This window comes from Rhamphochromis longiceps, linkage group LG4, assembly GCF_057381845.1.
Source record: "Rhamphochromis longiceps isolate RC_006_pf linkage group LG4, R_longiceps_female_GT1.1, whole genome shotgun sequence".
NCBI classification, from domain to species: Eukaryota; Metazoa; Chordata; class Actinopteri; order Cichliformes; family Cichlidae; genus Rhamphochromis; species Rhamphochromis longiceps.
Genome location: NC_140560.1, coordinates 14703333 through 14723044, shown reverse-complemented (window position 1 = coordinate 14723044; position 19712 = coordinate 14703333).

The window sequence follows — 19712 nt, the reverse complement described above, 5'->3', positions numbered from 1 at the left end:
CAAATCCTATAAAAAGCAGAAATACTATATTAGGTACAAATCCTATAAAAAGCAGAAATACTATATCAGGCACAAATCCTATAAAAAGCAGAAATACTATATTAGGCACAAATAGTATAAAAAGCAGAAATACTATAATTTAGCAGAAATACTATGTTTGGCACAAATCCTATAAAAATAATAAATACTATAATTTAGCAGAAATACTATATTAGGCACAAATCTTATGAAAAGCAGAAATAGTATGATTTAGCAGAAATACTGTATTTAGCACAAGTACCGAAAAGTACCAGAAATACTATGATTTAGCAGAATAGTAATAACTTACAAAATTACAAATATGGAGGCATATTGAAACACAAATGCACAGAGGGACACACAAACACAGGCTCTAATCCAGTCAACCAGTCTAACTATATTCAATTTAAATCCTACAATGACATGCTGTCAAATAAGGGCAGGGTCCTCTCTCTCCCACTAAACACACACACACACACACACACACACACACACACACACACACACACACACACACACACACACACACACACACACACACACACACACAGGGAGAGAGCTGCCGAATTTAAATCCACCAATCAGAGTGGCTGTTTACGTTTTCCCGCCAAAACAGGTGCATCTTTTTACACACGCAGCAGCACAGAGAGGCACAGGATTATTGCAGCCTATTTCTCATAGTGAGGACTCCCCTCAAACAAATGACCATAATTTCCTAACCGTAGGGGCTAGAGCGGTCATTCTTACACTGTTTTGTTCAGAAGAGATGGGGGAATCTTCCAGTGTTAACAATTTATCATTAAAATGTGAATTTTTAGAGATATATGACATGGATGACTTGTTGACTTAGAAGCCACGAATTCCCCAATATGCAAATATGAATGCCTGAGACCACATATATGATTGGCTGGCTGGGAAGCCGTGCAGGCCCTGATTTGTGGATTTGAATTCCTCAGCCCTCAGATATGATTGGCTGGCTTAGAAGCCATGAAGGCCCCAATATGCAAATTTGAATGCCTCAGGACACATATATGATTGGCTGGGAAGCCGTGCAGGCCCTGATTTGAAAATTTGAATTTCTCAGTCCTCACAGAGGATTGGCTGCCTGGGGACCTGGCAGAAATATATAGAAATACTATGATTAAGCATAAATACTACATTTAGTAGAAATACTATGTTTTAGCACAAATACTATAAAAAGCAGAAATACTATAATTTAGCAGAAATACTATATTAAGCACAAATCCTATAAAAAGCAGAAATAGGATGATTAAGCATAAACACTACATTTAGTAGAAATACTATGTTTGAGCAAAAATCCTGTAAAAAGCAGAAATACTATATTAGGCACAAATCCCATAAAAAGCAGAAATAGTATGATTAAGCATAAACACTACATTTAGTAGAAATACTATGTTTGAGCAAAAATCCTATAAAAAGCAGAAATACTATATTAGGCACAAATCCCATAAAAAGCAGAAATAGTATGATTAAGCATAAATACTACATTTAGTAGAAATACTATGTTTTAGCACAAATAGTATAAAAAGCAGAAATATTGTAATTTAGCAGAAATACTATATTAGGCACAAATCTTATAAAATAGCAGAAATAGTATTATTTAGCACAATAGTAATAAGTTAAACAGAAAAATTGGAAAAGCAAAATGGACAGCTGAAAAAATGCTGAACATGCTGAGGGTCCCTCAAATATACTTGTTAAATGAAAAAATCAGCAAAAAAATGCACAGGGAGAGAGAAGTAAGTTTCTAGGTCAGCCTGGGAGCTGCTGAATTTGAATCCACCAATCAGAGAGCCTGTGTACTTTTTCCCGCCAAAACATGTGCCTCTTTTTACACACGCAGCACAGAGAGGCACAGGATTATTGCAGCCTATTTCTCATAGTGAGGACTCCCCTCAAACAAATGACCATAATTTCCAAACCGTAGGGGCTAGAGCGGTCATTCTTACACCGTTTTGTTCAGAAGAGATGGGGGAATCTTCCAGTGTTTACAATTTATCATTAAAATATGAATTATTAAAGATATTTGACTTGTAATGCACCATAACTGAGTAGAGCGAAGCAAAAACTGCCTTGACTTGCCCTCAAACAACGCTTTCTAACTCGAAATCTATTTGGAGTATCGATATCATTCTTTCACCGTAAGAGACAGCAGGCTTTGGTGAACAATCATGGAAATTTTCAGGTCTCTGTGGAAATCCAACAAAAAGTTATGATGAGAGAAAAAAGTGGTTCATTTCCACAGTTTGAAATCTGAAGAAATCTGAGCGAAGGACGAATTTCCTACCCTCAAACAAGTCCAACTCATTTCAGAACGGTAATAGGTGAGAAAGAAATTCTTGAATTGTGAGCGTCAGGGGTGTCTGAAGATATTCGGGGACAAGCCTCATGTCTTAACTTTGCTTCGTTAAGGAGATATGACGATTCGAATATGCCTCTCATTACAGAAATCCAGCGGTGATTTTGAACAAGCTCTCCATTCACTTTATATGGAGAGTTTTCTGACCTTGTGTTAGTCTGAGGAGATTTGCAAAAATTCTATAAATCCCACAACAATGATGGTGACATTTTCTGAAAGCCAGCAAAAATACCTACGTTTTGATGTATAATTTGTGGAAGTTGAGTGAAAATTGAGCAAGTAGCAGGAAGTTGTTCGGACATGAAGTGAAAATTGCAAAACCTTCAGTGGCACACTGGAAGCCAAGAGCATAGCAACCATAACAACACATGTATTTTGTGAAAAATCACAATTTTGCAACTCAAAACTTTAAGAGGCATAAAAGTAAAACAGTAAAAGATTTGAAAAAGCTGAATCATACCTGAATAGCCAAATAATTTGTGAACATTTTAAAATTTGAATGGTTGTTCTAGGTGAAAATATGAGGAAGTAGTTAAGTTTCAAAAACAGGCAAAATTTAGCAGAATTGCAGAAGTTTCCCATTCATTTCAATGGGACAAATTAAAGGAAAAAAGCTTAATATTTTAAAAAGTATAATAGTTAAAAATAGCAAAAATCGTAGCAGGAATTAGCAAAAATAGCTGAATAGTTTAAAGTTTGAACGGTGAAAATAGCACAAAAATTGTGGAAGTAGTTAAACGGCGAAAAGTGTACGGAAGCAACTAGAATAAAGTATAAAGAATAAAGAGAAACAGGAACTCAATAGTGTGGATGCTTAAAGCATCCACACAATTATTATTATTATTATTATTATTATTATTATTATTATTATTATTATTATTATTATTATTATTATTATTATTATTTCCTAAATAAATTAATTTCTTCTATTTTATCGTAATCTGCTCTGAATAATACTTTCACGTTTATTAACATCTTAATTTTTTATTTATTTTGGTGTAAATTTGTATCTGTTCACCCTCCCTCACTTTTAAAAATCTAGAATGAATCATTATTCAGATATTTTTAATGTTACTCCCGGTTGTCTGTTTACGTCTCTACATGTGTTAAAAAATAGGAACAAACTTGTCAGGCACACCATAATTGAATCAACACTTTTGTTAAATGGTGTGCACAAATTTAATTAGAGTGAGATCTGCCCTTTATAACTTATTGATTGAGTAAAGACTTAAAAGATTAACTTGCACACTTGCAGAAGCCTACTTTTGTTGCCAGCTTTCCTTCCTGACTTTGGCTACAGCACCTGTGCTGCTAGTACCTTGTTAGGATTACAGTTTTGCCCCACATGTGTGAAATTGGCACTGCAGATGCAAATAGTTGTATGCGCCTCCTGGAGGTACTGATTTGTGCTCAGTGGCCTGGTCACAGCTCTGGATGGGAGTTCTTAGCTTGGCCGCTGTTGTGAGTTAATTTTTCAAGTGTGCATCACCTCAGGGAAACCTGGTCTGCTTTGTATATCAGATAAAGATTTTGTCTGCCTCAAAGAGAGGAAATGCCGCATTTGATAGAACACCTGCACACTGGAGTTGGATTTCCACCATCTGTGTAACTAATGGAAGCTGTGTTTCAAACAAATAGTAGGAGAAGCACAAGAGGCAGGACACGGAAGGACCGTAGCAACTGTCAAAGTGGCCATTTGTGTTTTGGACTAAGACAGAGCATGACCTAATGTCTCAGTTTCATGCCAGCAAAGGTGCATTGAGCCCCATGCAGGGTCCTTCCCCTGAGCTGTCTTTTCCGAGTGTATGTGGAGACTGAAGATGGGTCAGAGGCTTCCCCCATTAACTTTAGAACACAAGTGCCTTACTCATGCCTGGCGGTTCTGTTGCATAGTTTGTCCATGTGGTGATCAAAAAGATGCCTCACCTCACAGATGAAGGGCTGATATGACAGAAGAGGTCAGTCCAGTGAGTTTGGAAACCATTGGAGGGAAAAACAGCACACGTCTCAAACAGTCTCCTCGGCAATGAAGCACCTCTTATCTGTTCTGAAAGGCTCATTCAGATGGACACCACTGGAGCAGTGTTTATATCATTGATCAAGCCACTTGAAGGTCACTGGAGTCCCTGAAAGAAACCTGAAGGCTGCTGATGTGAGCTTATAACTGTTTTTCATCCTTTAGGTCAATGCAGTTCACAGAGTATTTCTCAAGGCACCTTAAACATTTTCTAAGGTTAATTGCTCAGCGTGGCCTCTGGGTCTGTGCTAGCTCTGGATGTTCTGTCATTAGCCAGTACAAGGTGATCAGCGAGTGGGAATTGTGTTTTTGTAAGATCGTTGGCTGGGATGAGTCATCAACCTTGTTAAGTTGCGAGGGAACAAAACAGCCGCACTGGTCTCTGTGAATCTTTCAGGGCATAAGGATTTTGAGAGGCCGGTTGTAGGCTACCACGTGGGATTTTGTTGTCCCGTTTGTGAAAGATCTGTGATTCACAGAAGCAGAGTTTGTAACGTACAGTTTAGGGTGAGCTCACAGCTTTCCCCCTGCAGCAGATGAAAGAGCAGGACTTCCATCAGTGCTGCACAGCGACGCTCAAGCATCCACATGGAGCAACACAAAGAGCTGAACTGAGCGGGACTTCCATTATAAAAGAGCCTCTTACTTATTTAAAAGGACTTCATAATACATTTTAAAATGTCAGGACTACAAACCCTGATTTTCCACAGCACACATGGCAAGGTGAAGTAAATAAGGCCCATTCTTCTTACACTGAAATGCTGTGCTGGGAAACCTTGGGTCACTGTGTTGCCTGCCTAAACTGGGGAAGTGGGAAAGTAACCTAAAAGGCAAAATAATCCAAGTAAAGGGTTTTATTAATAATAAAAATGTAAAAGATGCGAATTCTGCTACGACCTTGAAAAAAAGAGAGAAACAAACATAACAGAGTCCAGAAGTTGGCCACCAAACAAAAGAGTAAGTTACGAAGGGTAAATCACCAGAAGACACACAGCTCATAAAGTGCAAATCAAAACGGCTCTCTGGCACCAGCGTGCTCCTCTCTCTGGCATTAAGTACTCTGGCTTTATTGCTGAGTCAAGTCAGACGTACAAAAGGGAAGCAGCTACACCTGGAGAAAGAACAGAACACACCCACCGGGTCAAATCACAGCAGGCCCTGCTGGAGTCAGAGCACAGACCATGTTGTGGCTGATCAGTAGTGCTATTGTAACCTGTGCAGAATTTGAATGGGAAATCTGCAGACTTATTTATCCAGGATAACCTGTGTATGGTTCTTGTGCTGGCTGCTCTCCACGTTTTCTCACATTTTCTTTCTCTCTTTTTTAAAGGATCGGTGCTCATGAATTCTGAAATACTGACCTGAAGGGTTTACTATTGATGTGTCCCGACACGCTATCAGACAGGTCCTTTTTATTTTGGTTTCAGAAAAGGAGGCGATCGATGAGCAGCACAACAACAGCTTGTAGCACTTATACATAATGTACCTGAAGATACAGTCTCATTCAGAGAGGGGTTTGTGTTAGTGGGGGAGGAGGTGCTGTGGTGCTTCAGGTCCCTGTTAAACACACCCACCAATCAATACACCCCTGTGTATCAACCCCACCCCTATGCACACACACATACCACTAACTAAATTATGTCTCTGGCCTTCATCCAAGACTCAAGACTCAGCACCAACCTCTTTCCTTTATTAGACTGATTTTCCTGCTTCTCTCTAATGACTTTTATTAGATGGACGACTCGCAGCCATGTCCAGCACCCACTATCCTTAGCATCCCACAGCATCAAATTCCTTATGATGATCCTCCATGATGGAGTGGTTAGCACCTTCACCTTACATGAAAAAGATTTCCAGTTTGAGACCTAGGGGCAGACGCAACCCCAGTCCAAGGAGTTATGAACTAATGCACGCCTCGTGCAGGCTTCAAAGTCCCCATAAAGAAGGTTGCTTCAGGAAGGGCATTAAGTATAAAATCTGCACCAAATTAAACATGAGGGACCAGCTGCTGTGGTACCTTTGGAAGTAGGGGAGCAGCAGAAAGTACCTTATACAATTCTTCATAATGAAATTTTAAAGAGCTCCCTGCATTACCTGGGCACAGAAATAACAGAGGAGCACTAAACCATGCTCGCCTCATGACCAAAACACAGTTACATTGTGAGTATTGCAATTATTTACCGAACCCACACACCACTTTAACACTACACTTTTATCATACTATTGCTCTGTATCCACTGGATTGCTCAGTATGCTGACTAATGATGATGCTGAGTACGTACTGTGTTCACGGCTCACGTCTGGTGCTTGGACTTTATTATTTTCATTATGAAGACTTCATATGAATGTGGAGGTGTGTGCCAACGAGCACCTAAAATTACCAGTAACAAGAAGCACTCAGTGAATGCAAACCTCCGCCAAGCCAGCTCACTCTCTGGACAGGATTTAAAACAAAGGCATTGTGGTTTGTATCCAGGTTCTTTTTAAACATCTATTAAGTAGTTTGAAGTAAAAGTGAAAGTACAATGTACAAAGTACAACACGTCGCCTCAGTGAAGGTTAGTGATGTGCCAGCTGCACAGTACCCAAAGAGTGAGGTACTTGTGTCCCATTCCAAGGCAAAACAAAAGTGTTTTTTCTGTTTTAAGCCTGACCATTTAATTGCAAATTGTGAGGCCTACAAACAGAAACAGTCGGTCTCAAGGGCTAGGAGTGTGCCAGCTAACAATGCTAATGCAGGCATGGTTTCAAGATCCAGAGCAAAGCTCTGTTTCTTCTGCCACAAACCTGGCCACCTGATTGCTCACTGTTCAAAAGACAACTCAAAGCAAAATCGATCTGCTTTCAAAAGAGTGAACTGTGGTTCACAAACGGACAAAGTTGCCAGTCCTAGGCGACAGTTGGAGCATAATTGCTCGGTGGTGTCATTTGGTCACTGTCAGAGATCGACTAATTGTGGTCCGCCACCTGTTGACCGTCTTTTAGGTCCAGAAGACCTGCAGTGTGACACATTGTGTACGACACAAACATTCAAACCTGCACCTCTGGCTAACCAGCATACCTGTCGCCATGACCTAGCGAAGAAGCGTCTGAAAAGTGTTTCGGAAAGGCCTTCTAGCTATTCGCTGGGTTCTCCATATGTGATGGCTCAAAAAACATCTGGCTGTCACTTGGGACACTATGTTGAGGGACTTGAGCCAACCCCGTGCAGTGTTTTCAACCCATCAAAAAGGTCTTGGCAGATTTGGCAGGGTATGCCTAACCGTTATTATGGTGCGTGGTAGGTGATATGTTTAAAAGTTGGGTAGGACGTTCTGTGACAAACCACTGGTTTGTATTTATGGGAGGGGGTGTTACAGCCCTAGCTGGGCCTCCTGATACTGCCCTTGTGTGGGCGTGGTGTTTTTCTCCTCCTCCTCCTCTCTTGCTCCACCCCTCTGTCTCTCTCTTGCTCTTCTCTCTCCCCAGGACACAGCTGCTGCTCATTGGCCTCGTTTACCACCTGGGCCCAGTCAGCAATCACCTCTCTGAGGTTATATAACCTGGGGATGGGCTGGATGTGGGAGGGTGGCGTTCTCTGGTGTAGCCGCTTTGAGCGATTGGCCTGCGGTGTGAGCAGTGGAAGAGGCTTCTGGTGGAGTTCCTCTGTGCTGGTCAGTGTGTGAGTCTGGTCTAGGTGTGGAAAAGGCCTGCTGTGTGTGTGACCAGCCCCACCGTGCGTGGCTCTTTGTGAGTAGCTCTTAACTGAGCAGTGGTTTTGCCTAAGTGACGGCAGCCTCCATTATTTGGTTTGGCCTGCCTGGTTATTGCTAAAAGCAGCGTTGCTGTCTTTTTCTGTTGAAGCCTTAATGTTGTTTTCTTTGTTGAAGTGGTCACCATCTTTTTGGGTTGGCCTGTCTGATTTATCATTAAAGTAGCGTTGCTGTCTCTTTTTGTTGTTACTGTGTATATGAATATTGAGTTAATTGATTATAATAAAGATAGATTTTGTGTTAAATATCTCTGCCTGGCGTTCTTTTCATTTCAACCTGGATCCAACTGTTACTGTCCCCCACACTCTTCGCCTAGCTTTCATGTGGGGACGTAACATACAAAGTGGAGCCTTTTGTTATTTACCCTGTTGAACCAATTTTAATATACTTAACATAATTTTGAGTACAATCACTTTAAAACAATTGTGTGGATTTAGTACATGTGTAGCACTGATTTCTTTGTTTATTAAAATTTAAATGTGTAGAAATAAATATCAAGTGTAAAGAGTTTTTGAGATCACTTCATATTTTGTATAAAAAAAGTATTCATGAACATTGTGCATGTATTTAAACAGTTATAACCTGTTACTATTCTGTACAAAAAAAAGTCTTAATAAAATAAATGATGTCAGGACAAAAAGGCAGCAGAAATTGATGCATTGTTTTAAAGATAAAAGACTTTTTTTGAGATTTTGACCTTATCTGAGCTTGAAGAAGAGGTTAGAGTAACTTACATCCCTATTTATTGTTCCCTGTATGCCTATATGTTGTCGATACAAACAACTGAAGTAAGAAAGATTTAAATAGCTCTGTGTAGAATTATCATCAATGACCTTCAGATTGGTCTGTTGATCTTGAAAGAGAAGTCGGTGTTCAAAAGTGGGATGATATTTTAAATCTTTATATGATACTTTCAATATGTTGACAATACACACCGCACATATGAGAATCATAGTTTCTCAGTCACGAGGTTTTTGCTTATTGTTAACCTGACCCCACTCCACACCTCTACAAAGTTTCATCACAATTGATTCATAAAGTTTTGAGCTATTGTGTTTATAGACAGAATGATGACACATGCACACGCTGCCAAAAACGCTGCCACCGTCTTGGTGGAGGTAGTCAGTAACGGAAATATGCTGTCTCCTGAATCCAAACTGGGAGCTGGTTCCACAGGAGAGTGGCCTGAGAGCTGAAGGCTCCCATACGACCTGTAGAAACTTTATAGAAAGTCTAGGAATGACAAATAAGTCAGAAAGATATGATGAGGCCTGATCGTTCAGGCCTTTGAGTCAATAAAGACAAGCTAAAACAGGAGCAATATGATGAATTTTTCTAGTCCCAAGTCCCTGTGAGCTTTTGGAACTAGACAGTGGATTAATGTGACAGTTAAAGGACATTGTTTTGGTAAAGTTTCTACAATTTGGGTTATTGTAGGCTCTTTGTCTTACAATATAAATGCCGCTGTTTTGATCTATTGCTATATAAATAAAATAGAATTGAGCTTCTACTTTAATTAAATGTGTCTACTATACTACACAAAAAGTCAATTACCTGTGATGTAAGCCTGCAGAAAACGGCTCAGTCTATCCACGTTGCTCTTCTCTTCTCCGAATGAAGGTCAGATTCAGTCACACACTCTGTGGAACCAACACCTGTGTGCGTTTCACACACAGTGTGGGCCAGAACCTCTAATCCAATGTCATCCTTTGACACCGAGAAGCCGGCACCAACCTCCAGAGTGGCATTTTCCCAAATGCTGTCATCAAAACGCCTACACACACACACACACACACACACTGATTCACGCATATGTACAATGGCAGACTGGCACACTGAGCAACGGTGCAGCACAAACCCACATGTCTATTGCACTCAAATTTCATTTGGGCTCTGAGGGTTACCAGCGAAACTGTAACGTAATCTCATTTAGAGAATGAACCCAGAGGCAGAAGTGACCCCGCGGCCGAGCTTCACCTGCTTGTTTATTAGTTTTGCTTGTTTGGTGCAGCGCTGCTGCCCAGCGGCCTCAGTGCACTTCAGAGGAGTCTGCACTAGCCACACACACACACACACACACACACACACACACACACACACACACAGGCGCTAGGGGACGTATGATTTAATTCCACCTCAAGAGGCAGGTGCCCTCGAGGTCTGCCACAGAGACAGCTCTTTGAAGCTGATAGAGGGAGAAAGAATGGGAGATGGAGGGAGGGGGGCTGGTTTGTGTGAGGGTGAAGAGTAGGCAGGCAGACAGGAGCGAGCGAGGACGAGGGGCTAGAACAGAGATATTACAAAAGGAGAAACTGGCAGCAGAAAGAAAATGATGGAGGGAGATGAAGGATAAAAAAGAGAAAAGAGGAGAGGATGGAGCCCCGTGTCTCTGCACACGGCTCTGTAATACACATGACCTTTAAACAGCCACGCTGCCACTCTCTGCCTGTTCATCCATCCCTCACCGGGCACATCCTTTTAGGTTTTTTCAGACTTTTATCCATGTTTTACTTAAAACTGCCACTTTTTTTCCTCCTCTCGGCCTTGCAAGAAATTTCCTCCCTTCCCCCATTTGTAAGTGTCACTCACTTTTTTGCTCATTTCCTCTCTTTCTTGTCTTTTCACATCGACCTGTTCTTCTCCACATTGTTACAGATGTCCTTTTCTCATCGTTCTCCTGCTTCCGGTGACCCGGATGCTTTTTTTCCCCTTCCGGACGCCCTGAAATGTAACAAAGGTGGGACGGTTAGTGAGCAATAGATTTAAAAGATTTTCTGTTACTACAGTAGAGATATGTAGATCATCAGGGGAGAAACTAAAAGGAGATCACAAGCCTGATGAAGGTCCCACAGGAAACTGGTGGGTGTGTGCGTGCGTTAGAGAGTAGGTGAGCCAGCAGGGTGGGGGGGGGATGGATGCTACATGCACAGAAATGCTCCACAGGGAATATATTATTCATTGCAGTGATAATGGCTTCATCCCCTAAATCAAACTTTCTCATTCAAATCCAATCACAACCTTAATTGTAAGAGGTGCTAATGGCAAGCGGACTAATCAAAGGCACACTTGTGGATGACCTCGATCACAGATGAGCATGTTATACATTTTTTAAGAGAGCTAAAAACCGGCTTTCAGTTTACTGTCAAATTAATTGGCTGCTTTATTTACAACGTGGATCCCGAATGCTTGTCAGCATTGCTTGTCTTCATTTATTTAGGACAGCACCCAGCTGACTGCTCATTTAACCTTGAAGAATAATTCATGGTTGGAAAGCACGACGCCTCTGAATTTCATCACAATCTATGTTTAGTCGAGAAACAATTCAGTATATATTTTATTCTGCGTCCATGTTTTTCTCCACAGTTACTGTTTATTTAGGCTTGTATCTGTGGTTTGCTGTGCTTTATGTGACTGAACCCTGTAAAATTGCATTTTGTGTGTTGTGGATGTAAACACGCGGCTAGTCTCAAGGGCTGGGAATTAACAAAAGCTATAAGATCAGTTTGACTCTCTGTACCGGAACCATGTTCAACTGCATCGTTCTGCTGCAAACTTTGCAGTAATATTACAATCTCTATCATACTTAGTTTGATATCCTGTGTTCAAGGGGAGAAGAGAATAGAAGGAAATTTTATTTTAAACATCAGTTAGCCAGGACTACACAAAGATTAATGAGCACAACGGTTAGGGGTATAAGACTGTGGAATTCACTTCATTATAATTTAAAGAATTGTATAAATCTACAATGTTTTAAAAAGTGTTATATGTTTAAAACGATAACTCAGTATGAAGAATGCGAATGAATGTGATGTTGGTTTGGGATTCGACCGGAGAGAAATGTCAATATTAGTTTGTTCCTGATTTTTGGTGCCCATCGGTGATATAAGTTCGATGGTAGATAGGGGGCAGGGTTTAATAAGAATATTTTCTTCTTCCTGCTCCTTTTCACACATGGTTGTTGTGTTTTGTTGATAGAAGATGTGGTTGTTTTGTTTGATTTGTAGTACCAAGTGTGAAATAAATAAAAATGAAATGAAATGAAATATCCTGAACTGATAAGAAAGAAATGCATTTTTACTTACAACTCGAATTCCAGTAAAGTTGTTGTGCTGTGTAAAATGGAAATAAAGACAGAAAGCAGTGATTTGAATCCACATTTTATTCACGATAGAACATGGAAAACATATCAAATGTTGTAAAGCGAGGCGATGAAATGAAATTGTGAATGTGATGGCAGTTTACCACTGTGTAGCATCAACAGTCAGTAAACATCTGGGAACAGTCCAGTCTCATTTGGGAGATATATACCTCCTAGTTCAGTCTTCTACAAGAAGCTACGCCACTGTAATAGATGCAGTTTAGCACTATCTTGCTGTAAAATGAAGAAGACTTCATCTGGATGTACAGGGAGTGCAGAATTATTAGGCAAGTTGTATTTTTGAGGAATAATTTTATTATTGAACAACAACCATGTTCTCAATGAACCCAAAAAACTCATTAATATCAAAGCTGAATGTTTTTGGAAGTAGTTTTTAGTTTGTTTTTAGTTTTAGTTATTTTAGTGGGATATCTGTGTGTGCAGGTGACTATTACTGTGCATAATTATTAGGCAACTTAACAAAAAACAAATATATACCCATTTCAATTATTTATTTTTACCAGTAAAACCAGTATAACATCTCCACATTCACAAATATACATTTCTGACATTCAAAAACAAAACAAAAACAAATCAGCGACCAATATAGCCACCTTTCTTTGCAAGGACACTCAAAAGCCTGCCATCCATGGATTCTGTCAGTGTTTTGATCTGTTCACCATCAACATTGCGTGCAGCAGCAACCACAGCCTCCCAGACACTGTTCAGAGAGGTGTACTGTTTTCCCTCCTTGTAAATCTCACATTTGATGATAGACCACAGGTTCTCAATGGGGTTCAGATCAGGTGAACAAGGAGGCCATGTCATTAGTTTTTCTTCTTTTATACCCTTTCTTGCCAGCCACGCTGTGGAGTACTTGGATGCGTGTGATGGAGCATCGTCCTGCATGAAAATCATGTTTTTCTTGAAGGATGCAGACTTCTTCCTGTACCACTGCTTGAAGAAGGTGTCTTCCAGAAACTGGCAGTAGGACTGGGAGTTGAGCTTGACTCCATCCTCAACCCGAAAAGGCCCCACAAGCTCATCTTTGATGATACCAGCCCAAACCAGTACTCCACCTCCACCTTGCTGGCGTCTGAGTCGGACTGGAGCTCTCTGCCCTTTACCGATCCAGCCACGGGCCCATCCATCTGGCCCATCAAGACTCACTCTCATTTCATCAGTCCATAAAACCTTAGAAAAACCAGTCTTGAGATATTTCTTGGCCCAGTCTTGACGTTTCAGCTTGTGTGTCTTGTTCAGTGGTGGTCGTCTTTCAGCCTTTCTTACCTTGGCCATGTCTCTGAGTATTGCACACCTTGTGCTTTTGGGCACTCCAGTGATGTTGCAGCTCTGAAATATGGCCAAACTGGTGGCAAGTGGCATCTTGGCAGCTGCACGCTTGACTTTTCTCAGTTCATGGGCAGTTATTTGGCGCCTTGGTTTTTCCACACGCTTCTTGCGACCCTGTTGACTATTTTGAATGAAACGCTTGATTGTTCGATGATCACGCTTCAGAAGCTTTGCAATTTTGAGACTGCTGCATCCCCCTGCAAGATATCTCACTATTTTTGACTTTTCAGAGCCTGTCAAGTCCTTCTTTTGACCCATTTTGCCAAAGGAAAGGACGTTGCCTAATAATTATGCACACCTGATATAGGGTGTTGATGTCATTAGACCACACCCCTTCTCATTACAGAGATGCACATCACCTAATATGCTTAATTGGTAGTAGGCTTTCAAGCCTATACAGCTTGGAGTAAGACAACATGCATGAAGAGGATGATGTGGACAAAATACTCATTTGCCTAATAATTCTGCACTCCCTGTATATTGCACTAAAACCTGAATATACTAGTTATGGTGCCTTTCCAGATGTGCAAACTGCCAATTCTGCAGGCACTGATGGACCCCCGTACCGTCAGAGACTTTTAAACCGAGCGCTGGTAACAAGCTGGATGTTTTCTCTCCTCTTTAGTCCAGAGCAGTGGCCCCCAACCCCCGGGCCTCGGACCGGTACGGTCCGTGAGAGTTGAGGCTCAGGTGTGAAATGTATAGTTTTCAGGGTTTTTATCGGTTTTCAGCGTTATTTTGTTATCGTTTTTATCGTTTACTCGGTTTTCCTGGGTCTTTTCACGTGTGTTATGAATAAATTTTCTTTTTTTCGGTATCGGTACTAGTTTTATTTGTATTGTTGCATTTATCCGCGACACCTTAAAGGCCGGTCCATGAAAATATTGTTGGGCATAAACCGGTCCGTGGTGCAAAAAAGGTTGGGGACCGCTGGTCCAGAGGACACAATGTCCATGTTTTCCAAAAAGAATGACAAAAAATGACCACGGAGCAGTTTTGCACTTTGCGTCGGCCCATTTAAAATGAGCTTTGACTCAAAGTAAACAGTTGTGTTTCTGGATCATGTTAACATATGGCCTGTTCTCACGTGCATTTGTAGATGGTACGGTGAAGCGCCCTGACTCCTGTACACAGAGGTTTCTCCAGATTCTCTGAATATTTTGATGCTTTTTACTGTAGATAACGAGATATTCAAGGCTTCACAATTTCACAGTTTTCATTTACATTTCTTTCCAACTTTGTGGATAAAGTTTTATGTAGATTGGTGAACCTCTACCTCTCTGAGGTGCTCTTTTATATTAAGTATTCAGTCATGTTACTGACCTGTTACCAGTTAACACAAGTAGTTGCAAAATGTTTCCTGGCTTTTGATGCCATAGTGCCAACCTTTTTTGAAACATGATGGCTCCATCAAGTTCTAAACACCTGATATGTATTCTGTGCCTCACTGTGTATGAGATTTGTAAATCATTGCATTCTGTTTTATTTAGACTTTACATGCCACTGTGGGTATTTTGGACTGGACTCACATTTATCTGTTTAATGTACGTCCACTATTCCTGTCACGAGGCAGGATGGACTCAAGCGCAGACTGAAAAGCACAATTCAGTTCCTTTTATTAACACACAACACCAGGTGCTTGTACAGGTGAGAGAGGGGAATCCAGAGGCGGGCACAGGGGAAGTCCAGGAACAAGGGGTCTTCACACAGCTCCACTCACAGAAAACAAACGCCACACACAAGTCACTTTGCTCGCCCAGAGCTCCAAGGAGCGGGAGACCTATGCACAAGAACAAGAGGTTAATCCAGTGAAACACGAAGAGAAAACTAGAAACATGCGAACGAGTGGCTTTACTAACGAGGGAACTCAATAGTCCAGAGGTGAGATGTTCTCAGCCACTGCCTTAAGTAGTGGATGCTGGTGAGGTAATGAATCACAGGTGCATTATAACTTACAGGTGTGAGGGCCAGGGCCGGGGAGCCCGCAACGAGCTCCGCCCAGGCGATGCATAGCTGGGCAGACACAGGGACCATAACAATTCCAGCTTTTAGACCTGTTTTCATCTTCACTACCTCCTGACAGAAATCCTCTGTTAGCAGGAAGTGCTCAGTCGCTAACTTTGTCTGTGTGTCGTTTGACGCTGAGCAAGTATTGATAGAGCTTTTCACTGAGATCAACTACAGACTGTGTCTGAAAACCATCTTATGAGAGCTGAAACAACAGAGTATCAGAGAACCATGGCCGCCCTGTGCCGGAGATTAAACACAGATTGGTCCAATTGTTTGGCCGTAAAATACTGCAGCGGGGGGCAAAGAAACATAAAACCACAAGCCACACATTGAAAGGCACACAATAAAACACGCATGATGTGTTAAAGCCGCGAGCAAAGTAAGGGAAGTGGTGAAGAAGCTCCTCGTTACATATCAGCCTTTAATACACACAAGAGGGAGGCAGTGCTGAACTCTGACCCTCCCAGTGTCAGCGATACAGAGCACGATGTTTGCATGTTCACACACACACACACACACACACACACACACACACACACACACACACACACACACACACACTAAGAAGGTTAAATCAGTGTGTGTGTGTGTGTGTGTAATTTGAATGCTTATGCATTGTGTCTGTGTGTTTGTGTGCATTTTTGTGTTACATAAAGGAAAAAAAGAAGGAAAGCAGAGACTTGCTGGGATTTGCCTGTGTTGTCGTGTAATTCCATCCCATCACTGATCACTGCCAAACATAACAATAGTGTGGATTTACAGCAAGTGCTTTCCAAGTGCTCAAGGCACTCTCCAGTCTTCACAGCTTCCTAGAGTGTGTGTGTGTGTGTGTGTGTGTGTATTCTGTCTGAATGTGTTTTCCTTGTATATGCCCCGCGAGACAATAAAGACACTGAGATAATGTTTGCATGTGTGAGAACAGTAAAGATTAGGAGCTCATGTTTCCGTTTCTTAGGTGTGTATGTGCAATAGCCACAACCAGGCTCCTGAGACAACATTTGATTCCTACGACATACAGGAAACCGTTTTATTTTACGCTGAAGGCCTGAATCATGTTCTTCTCATTAACCATAGTGGGTTTTTCACTGTGTGAGCGTCTCTGCGTGCAGAAAATATTTGCTGAAGCTCCTCTTTTTATTACAGCCTTGTTATGGTGCGCCTGTTGTTTTGTTGTGTTTTGATAATCAAAAAAAAAAAAATCTGGCACCAACTTTTAATTTTCATTCATAGCCATTTTTAAGTCTTTTTTAATCCTGAAACATTAAATTCTAAAGTGTGGTTGAAAGTAGCAGGCACTTCTAAAACATGTCATCTCGGACACAAATATGATATTCTTGTGCTCAGGATCATATGCACAAAATACTCCTGTGGACAAAGTGACCACTGTTAAAATAACTTTGAGTGTTGTACAGTGAAGTTCTTGCTCTTACACAAAGACATCGTCTTCTCATACTGAAGGACTGAAGGACAGCCTGTGCAGCAAATGATTCCTGCTGATAAATGTCGTAGGAATCTATGTATGACATTCTGTTTACGTTCCCAGGTGAAACAAAAGCTTGGTAGTTAGGAACTGTGTGATTCAAACGTTTTCACAGTCCTGTAAAGACCTCACTGCTTCCATTGGAATTAAGAGGATAAATAGCAGCAGGCGCTGATAACCAAATGCACTTGACTGATTGATCACCAGGAAGTATGAGCACCTCTATAAAAGCAGATGTTCTGGAGCAAGTGTTAAGAAAACGCCGCAATCTTCCCGGCAAATTTACCCCCCGGCCTCAGCGCCCACAAGCAAAGCAAATATTTATCTGGCATTATTCACACACATTCGACTGTTGGAGCATTTACACAGTCTGTGATCGTCCAAGGAATCAACACATGGTCTGTACAGATGTCAGGCTGGGTTGCACTGAGCCTGTTCTGTGAGGCTGTTCAGCTGAACTCACCTGCAGTGCTTTGATTTCCTTCCAGTTTCTCACACTTTCTACAGATTTGGGTGGCTAGCTTTGGCCGTGAAGCTTTAGATAATTAACATGAAAAAAAAGAGCGGTGTTGTGAAGTTAAAATTCCTAATCAGGTCACAGCTTCTGAATTTGGTATTACCAGGAGCGAGCAGTGAGTCAGTGCCGACCTCACTCTCTCTCTCTCTCTAGTCCATGATGCATGATGTCTGTTGAAAATCCTTCAATTTTCCTCTCTTTTCTCTCTTTGTCAGATCTCACTGGAGCCTCTGCAGAGTCAATACACTCCCTCTGCCTCTTTCTCCCTCCTGCACCTGTTCCTGCCTCGCTACTTTTCATTTTCCCTCCAAACTCACATCAACTGAGCGCCTCTCCTCTGTTTGCTACAGAAAAGCCTGTAGCCTCCACTTCCTGTACATGCACTTTTATTTTTGATTGAACTATCCTTTACTTTTCACTCCCTCTTCCACGCTCTCTCCTTCCTCAGACACAACAGCTATTCTCCCCTGCTCTCTCACCCTTCGATTCGTGTGTCTTCATCTCTGCTCGTGTGAACTCCCCACCTCCTCTTCCCGCTTCAGCTCTCTCTTTTCCCCCTCCTCGCTCCATCTGTCTCCATCTCCCGATGCCTCTGCCTCTTTTTTTTTTGCTTCCACACCTGCTCTCTCCTTTCATCTCTCTCCTTCACCTGCCTGCCTCGCATGTCGCCGTCACCTCCTTTTCTTCATATTTCTCGTACTCTTTCCCGTGTGATAGGATGAAGGCCTCCATCTGTCTTTGATTGTGGGTTTTTTTGGGTCTTTTTGCCTGTTTTGCTCTCATCTTCTTGTCATCGTTTTCTCTCATTCGCTGATCCTCCTGCTTTTGTCTCCCTCCGTTCCGCCTGCTGCCTTTCTCCATCTCGTTCTTCGGAGGTGAGCGGAGGTGGTGATAGGCAGGAGTACTATCAGCATGCAGAGTCATGGCGCTGTGGCTCTGCCGTCATTGATTGAACCAGGAGCTAAATATAGACACAGCAGAGGCTCAGCATCTTTACCAGGCTGGAAGGAGGGATGGATGAGCGGATGGAGGGACACACACACACACACACACACACACACACACACACACACACACACACACACACACACACACACACACACACACACATTGCTCTAAGGCAGTGTGGTAAAGAGCAGGATAAATATTGGATACAGATAATAAACTAGTACCACACATAGATGCTACTGTCAGTGCAGCACCTCGGGCTATTGTTGGGAAGAAAACTAACTCCATCTGAGCAAAGGAGGCATAACATACTCTGACCTTTTTACACATTCATGACAGAGAGCTACTGAGGAAAATATTTACGGGACACACACACTCACTCACAAAGTGTTGCATCCATGATTTCGGAGGATATCACACTGACATTTACTTCCTGGAGATCTAGTCTCACCTGAACCCCCACCACAACTTTCTTTTAACAAAAAAAGCTATTAGCTTTCAAATTTAAAGATTTATAGCAAGAAGAGGGAAGTCATAATGTGACTGTGCAAACACATTTAGGTCTTCCACAACATAAGTGAGACGTGGATGCCAACAAATCTACAGGAAGTCTTTTTTTTTTGACATATTGCTGTGGGCTAAAACAACACGGCGAGCCATTACTATTCAACATGCAGCATAAATCCAGAGATGTGAGCCTTCCTACGAGCTGAGCAGAGGGAGGCAGGTGCGCAGCCAAAACGAGAGAGCCGGTGAGACGGGCAGGCTGGAGACTCAGTTATAACCCAGGCAGACAGGCAGACGGGTGAGAGGAAGACAGGTGCACAAACAAAACAGCCAGCTAAAGAGATAAAGCAGGCACCAGATCCAGGGTATTTCACACAGATTAAATTCATCTTAAGGAAGCGTTTCTGGACCACCGTCAGAATGCCTGCACCTCGGCCACAAGATCTTTTTGCGTGTCTCCGTCTTCCCCTGTAGCTGTAACCACTGACTTTCTTTCCTTTCTCTGAGTAGCAACCTAAGAACTGAAAGGAATTCAGAGATGAAAGTTCAGCTTTTCAAATTCTCCAAGCAGTAAAGGATGCAATCAGGGAAA